Raw genomic sequence first — 10,719 nt, forward strand, 5'->3', positions numbered from 1 at the left:
CTCGGGGCTGTGTGGCTGCCGCCGAGGCGGCGAGCCGCGGCAGCCGCGACAGCGACGAGGGCTATCGCTCGCGGAACACACCTAGCGGACGCCCCCCGCATGGCGGTGATGAAAATTGTCCGGTAAATCGAAGAAAAGGCGTACCTTTGGGAACTTTCAATATCCGTCGGTGCTTTTCGACTTCACGAACACATCGAGATAGAGAAAACTTCGATTAGCACTGCGAAATTACTCATAAATGACAGAGCCGAAGTGAACGCGTCCGTTCGCTTCGGAGGCCGTGATGTAGATCGTCACAATTAACTAACTCTGGTGAGGATGCTGGCGCGTGGTGGCACTGTGAGGCTATTATCGATGTCTCGCAGTGTGGAGTGGGACCCACGATACTCATGCTTTTTGGTGGCCAGTTTGCGAAAACGCCACCAAGCGGTTTGGGAGATCTATAGTGGCACCGTGCTCACGAAGGAAGTCGATGCCAAGAATAACATCGCGAGAGCATTAGCTTAGAACAAGAAACGTCGCGACAAATATGCAGCCTCGCACTGGGCCGTACACATACCCAATGATGGAACCACATGTCCGCCTGCCGTAGGTATGTCTGGTCCGTTCCATGGTGTCATCACTATTGTCACTGTCCTTGTAAGGCGCCCGCTGAGGATAGAATAATGGGCTTCCGTATCAACTAAAGCGCTGACCTCCTTCGTGTCGACGATAATAGGGATATCCACGGAAACCCGGGCCTGTCGACGTCGGTTCGGAATGAAGCGAGCGGTGTGGCGGCGGAAGCTAGACGGCAGTTGGGTGGTCGGCGTCGGGGCGATTCAATGTCGACAGCAGATCGGAGTGAAGCGAGCGGTGCGGCGGCGGAAGCTGTGCGGCAGTTGTGTGGTCTGCGTCGGGGCGATTTAAGCGACACGGCGGAGATAACTGGTCGGCGATGCGGACGACATCGGGGCGATCCGGTCTGTGCGGCGAAAACTGGACAGGAATTCGGCGTTCAAAGTCGGGGCGAATCGAGCGGTGCGGCAGTGGAAGCATTGCAGCGAATCGGTTTGCGGCGGCCTCGCCTCCAAAAGACGCCGGAGATAGTTTTCCCGACGAGGGCTCGAGGAACCACGGTGTCCAGCGGGTATACCATTGCCCAGAGGGCCAAGAGCGACGAGGCGAAGGCGAGCGCGACTCACGACGAGGAGAATGCGGCAGACTACGCTGGCAGGTGACGTACTCGGCTATGTCCTGAGGCCGCTGACCAGGCCGTGGACGAGGGCTGTCGAGGGAAACTTCTCTAAGGCCCATCTGGCGATAAGGGCACCGCCGGTAGAGGTGATCTGCCTTGCCACAGTGGTAGCTGAGATGGCTGGAGCGCGCCAGAGATCAGTCTTCCGGGGCGCCTGGCACCGATCTGCCCAGAGGGGCAGCGGTTCCGCAGCGTGCACAGCGACCTGAGGTGGCGTGTCAGGCGAAGGGGTAGGTAGAAGGGCTGGGCGGCGTGTGACATCAGCATAAGTCATCTGCTGGGTGAGGGCCGGTGTTGGCGGTGGAACGTCTGCACTTGTCGGTGGCGTGAGTGTGTTCTGGACCTCTCACGCATGACGCTGGCCAGAGAAGCCATGCCAGGAGGAAATGTCCCATGAAGTTCCTGGAGCTCCTCGCAAACCACGATGCGAATGAGGTCGCGAAGGGAAATCAGATCTGTCCCGTGATTGTAGTCGGTACGGTCAGTCGGCGGCAGTGCGGAGATGGAATGCAGTGGCCGAGCGTACTGTCTGCATTGCTGCTGTAGCAGTTTTTTCATAATCACAGCTTTAGCCAGAAACGCCGCAGCAGAGGTGGTTGGTTTCCACACGAGGCCAGAAAAAAGCTGGTCTTTGACTCCATGCATCAGGTGCCGCACCTTGTTCTCCTCACTCATGGACGGGTCGGCGCGATGGCAGAGAAGCATGACGTCTTCAATGTACATTGCGACCCCTTTATTCGGACATTGAACTCGAGAGGTCGGGGCACGCTCGGCGTTCTCCCGGCGGTCACTGTTGGCGTACGTACCGAGGAGCTGGCTTCGGAAGGCCGCCAACATAGAGAATGAGGCCTCGCGGTTTTCGAACCACGTCCGAGCAGCGTCTTCAGCGTCTTCCCAGCCATTAAACGCCGCGACCCTTTCATAGTGATCTAGCCAGTCTTTGGCGTCTTTGAACTGCTCACCGTGAAATGGCTTAGGGGTACGTGGGGTCTGAAGAATGGAGACAGGACGAAGGGGTGGAAGGGACAGTCCTGGTACGGGCGGGCGATGTCGTTGCCATAGCTAAGTTGGAAGCTAGGGTCTCTTCATCAAGAGGGAAGGCCTCCGGGGGCAAGCCTTGCACGATGAACAGGAGTGGTTACAAGTAGCGGCCACGTCGGGTCGTCCGCAGTAGAAGGGATCATCAATGACACCTCCACCAGTGTCACCACGTAAGCCACAGGGAGCCGTGAAGGTACACATAGACGAGGACCCAAGAATAAGGTCGGCTTCTACTTCCGATTATGATGATGATGATGATGTCCTGAGGCAAATTGGCACATACTCACGGCGGGTAATTGGCCAGGGTACATTGTAGTTTGTAAATAATTAGGTTCAAAGACTGGAGTATTCAGATAAATATGGATCTTAAACTAGAATTTAGAAAAAATAAAAATGAAACTAAAAGTTGAAATCGTATAAGAATCTACCTGTCGAAATTATGTAATCATGAATGAAATTGCAAACTGGTTTTAAGGCATATCCCTTGACGCTTGCTCCGAAGGAGAGGATAACCGGAATGGTTAGTGGAAGACCTAATCTCGAAAGGGGAGTTGCTAAGTAAATTTTGCGGAGAGATGCGAACCTCCGGCAGAAGAGAAAAAAAATGATCGATGGATTCAATTTCTTTACAAGACTCACAGAGGTTAGTTGCGGATAGCCCCGAACGACATAAATACAGATTTAGTTTCGGTAATCTGCAGCGCAAGAGAGTCATAGACACCTCACATATCTTTGAATCACACATGCGGATACGACAAGGCCATCTGAGGTGTTGGTATTCTGGTGCAGAAAGAAGAGGCTCGTTACTGAGGTGATGAAGACGTTGGAAATTTTGAAATCGTGCTAACGTTAAGTAAATGGTATTAGGTCTGAATGAAACAAGAGGTCCACTAAGAGCGAATTTTGCTAAAATATCTGTCCTTTCATTATGTGTAATACCACAGTGGCCTGGGACCCATTGAAAGCGCACATCTGAAATGTGAGGCGGAAGGAAAAAATAAAGTGAACGGCAAAGCAGAGTGCCCTTCTAATTTTTGAGCGTTAACAGCACGAATAGGCTGTCAGAAGGAAAAATAACCTTAAAAATATTACTAGGTATTTTAGTCAAGGCCAACTGAATGGCCAGAAACTCAGCAGCGAAAATTGGCGTATGGTCTGGGACCCGAAATGAATAACTCCAGTCAAGAGCTTGAGAGTATATGCAAATAGCTGCTTTTTCATCCTGCAGAGACGCATCTGTAAAAATGGCAATATGGCTCGGAAAATTGTCTAGGTAATCCTCTATAAGGGCATTTAATACATTGGCAGGCAAATGCTTAGCATTCGTTGGGAGGGTGTCATCAAATGAAATTTTAGCATCAGGCCGCCGGGGTTCAACTTGTACTAAAGAGGTTACTGATACTGAAAGTTTGGACAGCAGGGAATTTGTAAACACAACTTGAGGTAGCTTATACCTAGGCCAAATATTATAAAAGAAATATGATGGGATTGAAGTAAGTATGGGGTTAGCCACTCCAGGTATTGGCTCCAAAGACCTTAAATATGTTCGCACAGTTAGAAGCTGAAACCGCGAATTTAGATTAGGTATCCGAGCTTCCAAGTATAGCAATGCATTGGCCACTGATTTGGGCAGACCTAAACAAAAGCGCAGAGCTCGTCGTTCTAAAACAAACAGGGGCTTAAGCTTGTACCTTGGGCGCCCAGAAAAGAGAATGGAGCTGAATTCAACTATTGGTCGTATGTAGTTCTTATAAAGCAAGAGCAGAGTGTCCCGACGCATACCATATTTTTTATTGCTGATTCGTATCAAACGGCCAAGGGTACGTTCACCTTTAAGCACAAGGCTTCTAATTTGAGGCCTCCAGTCTAACTGTGGGTCGTATAATACACCCAAATATTTAATAAAATCAACCTGTGGGATTAGGACCGAATGATAATACAAGAAACTGTTAACGGGGGATGTCTGTGGGAATTGTAGGACGGCACATTTGTTGGCATTTAAAGTTAGCCTTAGGCTGTCCAGCTAGACCTCCAGGGCATTTAGATAATCTTGCAACAATTGATATAGGGTTTGAATATTTGTGGCAGAAGCAAAAAAAGCTATATCGTCTGCATACACATAAACTTTGATGACCGAATGAATAGGAATGTCACGCATTAATATATTGAACAATAACGGCGACAGGACTGCTCCCTGGGGTACACCTCTTGACTGGGTGTAAGTGCTGGAATTTAATGCATTCTTTGTGCAGAAGAATGATCTACCCTTTAAAAATTCCCTAATCCACGCAAAGATGTATAATGGAGGATGTAGATCAGCTAGCTTATGAAGCAAAATGCTGTATTCTACGCTGTCGTACGCCTTGCCAATATCTAAAGTAACTAGTGCTGAAGCCTCTTTTTTCCTCATGGCAACCCTAATACGACTCTCCAAGTCTACGTGGGCGTTCCAAATCGAGCATTCCTGTCGGAATCCAATCTGAGCCTTGCTCAATTCTAATAATCTGACACCTACAAGCTGCACATGCACATATGCACGCACTCAAACACGCACACACGTCTTTCTCTAATTCTTTTCCTCAGCACACAACACATTCCAAAACGAAATACGCTAACAGTTGCTCTCAAACTTCATCTTGTTGAGCATCATAATTGTCAGCTATGTTTCTTTTTTGAAATTATAGAATTAATTTCTTTTTCCACGATCACTGCTTGACAAAGCCCAGGCATGGTGTCCAGGAAGCTGTAAGTGAGTATATTGTCTGTTTCCTCACTCTTACGGCAGCTCTTCACAATTTTCCTCGCCTCTGCTCGCTTTTGTAATCCTCACACGAAAGACTAAGCCTATGCTAACTGATTTACATAAAGAAATTTCTGCATACTAGTTTGGCCCCTTAATGAGGCCAAATCTTCAATTCTATCAACTCAGAATAAGCACGGAAGAGTCTTTAGGGTCTCTTTAAGTGTAAACTGGTAGTCAAAGCCCAGATTCTTCTATTCTTATCAATCCATAACTTCTTATCAATTTTTCAACAAACTCCGTTTTTTCATTTTCCTTTAAATTTAGCAAAAATGGAGAACTTCAGAAACGGGGAATCGGTACTGTGCAATAACATCCCTCTCCATTTCTACGATTAAACGGAGAACGTTGATGAGTTTTATATTACGGGCCTTTGGGGAAAAGGCTACAAACATCCTTCCAAACAAAACTTCAATCTAACGAAAAAATATCACTATTTTTCACAAGCCAACTATCCTCACGATCTGTTTAATTGCCTGTCATTTTTGAATACACATTATTTTTGCAGGTTTGGAAATATGGAGCTGCACTTTCTCTCTTTTTGTTCATTTCCTCAAACCACGGCACTTGACGTTTCAAAATCTGTAGGGCCATTTTTGATCTTCATGGCAGGCAAAATTTTCGTAACTGTCAATAACAGAGAGTTGTCAGTTTTCTGGATTGGCGCGAGCATTGTCTTTTTTTAGAGCTTCCTGTGTTGATGTCCCCTGTCTTGGTGAAGAAATAACAAACGACCCGGCGTCCTAACTACGTTAACGCATCTCAATTATTCGGGTCGCGTTTCTCCTAAAAGCTCTGAAAATCTGATAGAGTTTCACCCACCGTTGCTACCAAGGATAATTACCATTTGAGGGGTGGTGTTGACTCTACATGCTGCCCTTTGTTTATAAAATTGCGCATTCGTACAACTGCCTCTAAACATCCCCTGAAAGGGAATGTAATTAGCAGTTATTTAGAATATAAGGAAAATAATGCATTCAGAAGTGTTAATGAAATGGCAAAGATAAAAAATTACAATGAGATAATTATATCCCGAACACCTTGGAGAACAAAATTTGCATTTGCAAAAACATTTCTCCTCATATAGCAGAACTGGCCTTTTTTGTTAACTATAATGTTATTAAACGTTGACTAGAACGAACTTTTTGTGAACTGCTGTAAGTACCAAACCGTAGCATCTTCTCAGGTTGTTCTGACTTGATGCTTTGTTTTTATAGCACGTATTTGGTTCGTTCCCTATGTTTGCCCTTGTCGCTCGGAATAAAATGCGACCACATAATACATGGCCAACTTTAGCTGTTTAACCATGTTTCGAATACACTCTGCGATTTGTATGCCATGACACTCAGTGCTTTCACTTGTTAGGCACTAAACCATGCCTAAAATAATGTTACTCGATTCAAATGAAAACATTTATCGTAGTTCTGTGTTATATCGGGGTGGGGGACGCAATTTAGGTGATAAATCAAACCAACGAGGCTCTTGTAAGAAAACACATTTCAAAACAAGGACGTTTGCTTATGAGGCTGTGAGTGCAGTGGACTTTCAGATTGACTTTCAACACACGTCCTTTGTCGATTCACTAACATTGACCTTGAAGCGTGCAAAGAGGGTCGGGTTTCGTACGTCTGCTGAATGTTCCATGACTCAAGCAGCGTTTTGCGCGGTCTCCAGCGCAACAGTACCGCAAGTGTATCTCATTCATTACAGCTTGGCAACCGCGCTTCGCTCAGTGGTCAGTTTTCGGAGTGTAGTCTTGTGCTGCTTTATCCATGGCACAAAACTATTCGTTTCGCCATGCGTCACGCCAGGCACACGGAGCATGAAAATTGGTACAGCAAGTCTTGGGCCCTTTTTCCAGAACAATGTCATCTTTGGGGGTGGTGCAGAAGGCGTGTAATGGGGTTAGCCGGCTTCTACATTGTGCAGTGCACTTCCATTGAATTTAATTTCGTTTATTTAGGTCCATTTACAAGGAAATGAAGATGGCCACGATAAAAGCTGCTTATCCGCCGTTTGTGGGGTCCTTGGCCTCCTTTGCAAATTTGCGGACAGATGGCAGAGAAACGCATTAGACAAAGAAAACAGAACACGTATTTTCACCGCAACCTTATAATATAAGCAATAGATTTCACAAGGCAGATTACCTCCGATGGTGCTAGTGCATGAATGTCTATGCCGGTCCAAAGTTGGGAATTTAATACTCTCGGCAAGGTGTTTCCATTCATATGATGGCCATCATTGGTCCTCAAAACAGGGATGAGTACTTTTTTGTGGCTGCGCGTATCATTTTATGAATAATATGACTTAAGCTTGTTATATTTGTTCATATGTCATTTGTATATTGCTTTAGACAAAAAAACTGCTGGTACCCAACGAATTTCAATTTTACACATGATGAGTTTTGGAAATGTTATACTTGCTGAAAAGACCTGTGGGAGTTGTAATAGCACGTAATATTTTCTTTTGCATCTATAGTATATTGGACAAATTGGATGATAATGTTGTGCCCCAGACAAGATGGGAGTAGTTCACATATGATACAACAAGTGAATCGTGAAAGACCAGTGTAACTGACATTGGTAAGATGTAGTGGTTTCGATTTAGTGTACCCGTTAGGCGATTTAGTTTCTGAAGTATAAAATCCACGTGAGTATCCTATCGTTTGAGAAATACACGTCAAGCGCTTTTACTGCGTTAATAAACTTTGCGTCTTGCTGAATATAAACAATGTCGTTAATGCATAAGTTAAAGAGAAATCAGGGGCACCTGCTTTTGTCTGTCGTGTGGATGATATGCGTGAGTTTACGGACACATACTGCTGTCAATATTTAAGGTGGGATGTTAGCTGAAGGAAGGGCCTCTGAAGCCATTTATTTCAAGCTTATAATTAAGAGGTCACGACTAATGCAGTCGAAAGCTTTTCTAAAGTCTATGAATAAACCTTCCCGAGAATATACACACCAAGGTTTCCCTCAAGGACATGTAAGTTCTGTTAATAACAACGTGCGTTGCTTTCCAAGAAGCCTTACTCAGTACCACAATAAGTTGTCATCTAAAGCCGATACACGCTGGCGGCTCAATTCCGATCTCTAGAACTGCGATGCTGCGTCGGTTTTGGGCGCATCTCGTACGGACACGTACGGTGAAGCCCCCAATGGTAACTCGAGTAAACATAGTATACCATGGTTACTTCACAACGCCGCTAAGAGCTGCGATCAGCAAGTAGCACAACGCTGGAGTCGCATCGGCAGCTTCCCTGCTTCTCGAAATGCCGTAGCATGACGTCTTGGCCAATCAAAAGCGGCGGTGCGACCCGCGGTGAGCGACTCGGCACCGGCTACGTATTTCTGCTCATAAAAACTAGTTTCCTATTTTCTACCTAGTTTTGATCTTTTATTTGAGTTCGCATCATGAAAAGCTTTAGATTGGTGCTGAAAACCACGTATTTTGCGAAAACGTGCAACAGTGTCCTTTCCTTAACTGTTCGCCTGCGCGAACACCTTAAAGTAAAGTTTTTATCTGAGTTACATAGCATTTGCTACATGTTACAATGCATTTTTTAAGATTTTAGCTTTCAGTTTACTTGTGCATCATCTTTACGCAGTAGATATGAAAGCTGACGTCAGATTAACTTGCATTGTATGAATGGCTGATACTGATCATATTTGGTTCATTACCGCCTATTCTGTACCTCAAATTCTACGGAAATACATTACCTTCAAATCCTGTGTCACATGTGGTAGCTTCTTCGCAAATGCATAATACTGATCTAAGAAAAAAAACTACAACAATGAAATATTTATTGCGACAACTTCCTTATTTGTAAAAATGTTGGTAGTCTCAAGAAACATTGAATCCCAATATATAGGAGTTACACGATAAATGTGATCAAAGTAGGAGGCACTAAAGCCCCGTCTTTCGGCACGCAGTGGGAGCCTAAAGTTTACATTCTCCAGTTGCGGACCCTAGTTTGAATACATGTACTTTTGCACTCATCTATTCCAGTTAGAAAAACTGGCCACCTTGTATACGCAGTGCCTGGTGTCATCGATGGTACCGGAACCATGGAAGAATGCAAACATTATCCTCATTTATAAGAAAGGGGACTCTAAGGACCTTAAAAATTACAGACCAATCAGCTTACTGTCTGTTACGTATAAGGTATTTACTAAGGCAATCGCTAATAGAATCAGGACAACCTTAGACTTCAATCAAGCAAAGGATCAAGCAGGGTTTCGGAAACGGTACTCTACTATCGATCATATCCATACCATCAATCAGGTGATAGAAAAATGCTCGCAATATAACCAACCCTTATATATAGCATTCATTGATTACGAAAAAGCATTTGACTCAGTCCAAACCTCGGCGGTGATGCAGGCATTGCGAAATCAGGGGGTAGACGAGCCGTACGTGAAAGTGCTGGAAGATATATATAGTGGCTGCACAGCAACCATAGTTCTGCATAAAGAAAGTAACAAAATTCCCATAAAGAAAGGTGTTAGGCAAGGAGACACAATCTCCCCAGTACTGTTCACAGCTTGCTTAGAGGAAGTATTCAGACTTGGAATGAGAGCAGTTAGGGATAAGGGTAGATGGAGAATACCTCTGTAATCTGCGATTTGCTGATGACATTGCCTTGCTAAGCAACTCGGGAGATGAACTACAAATAATGATTGATGACCTAGACAGGAAAAGTAGAAAGGTAGGCTTGAAAATCAGTATGCAGAAGACTAAGGTAATGTTCAACAGCCTCGGGAAGGAACAGCAGTTTACATTAGGTAGCGAAGTACTGGAAGTAGTAGGCGAATATGTCTACTTAGGACAGGTAGTAACCGCAGATCCGGACCATGAAAAGGAAATAACAAGAAGAATAAGATTGGGATGGAGCGCATTCGGCAAGCACTCACAGATTATGTCTAGCATGATGATGATGATGGACTGATTTTTTATGGCGCAAGGGCATCTTTGGCCAAAGAGCGCCAAAACACAAGGTGAAGTCACCACTGAATTTGATAAAATGTCCGAGGTGAGGTGTTTAATGAAGTACTTAAATATGATGGTGTATAGGGCCTAAAAGTTTTCCCGGAGTGTGTAGTCTAAAAGCAGTGGTGTATAGGGCCTAAAAACATTGAGTTAAGGTGTTTAGTGGTCTGAGTAAAACTGAAAGGGTGAGATGTAAGTGTTAAAAGAATAAGTTGCCTCAGCAACAATTTCTTTAAAAGAAAGCCATTTGATTAAAAGAAATGGGCTGACGCCCATGTTGATAAATGACTCCGTATAAAAAGCCTACTTTTAATAAATATTTAAAAAGTCTTTCTAAAGGAAACATTGGATGGTCGCCAAGAAAGATGGATGGATGTGGCGGTATTTGTTTCGTGTATAATTCAGGGAAGTGACGTCTCCTATGCTGTTCCAGTCTTGGACATTCAATTAAAATATGGAGTACTGTGAGCCGGCAACCGCATCTCGAACAACGTGGTGCAGGAGAGTTTGTTAAAAGGTATGAATGTGTTGTGTATGTGTGACCTATTCTCATCCTGCACAGAGCTACTTCTTTGAATCTGTTTTGTTTTTCTGTAGTGTATCTGCCTATCCTTGGTTTTATTGTGTGTAGTTTATTCTCCGTTGCCATGTC

This window comes from Amblyomma maculatum, chromosome 4 (genome assembly GCF_055883805.1).
Source record: "Amblyomma maculatum isolate TAMU_Amacu chromosome 4, ASM5588380v1, whole genome shotgun sequence".
NCBI classification, from domain to species: domain Eukaryota; kingdom Metazoa; phylum Arthropoda; class Arachnida; order Ixodida; family Ixodidae; genus Amblyomma; species Amblyomma maculatum.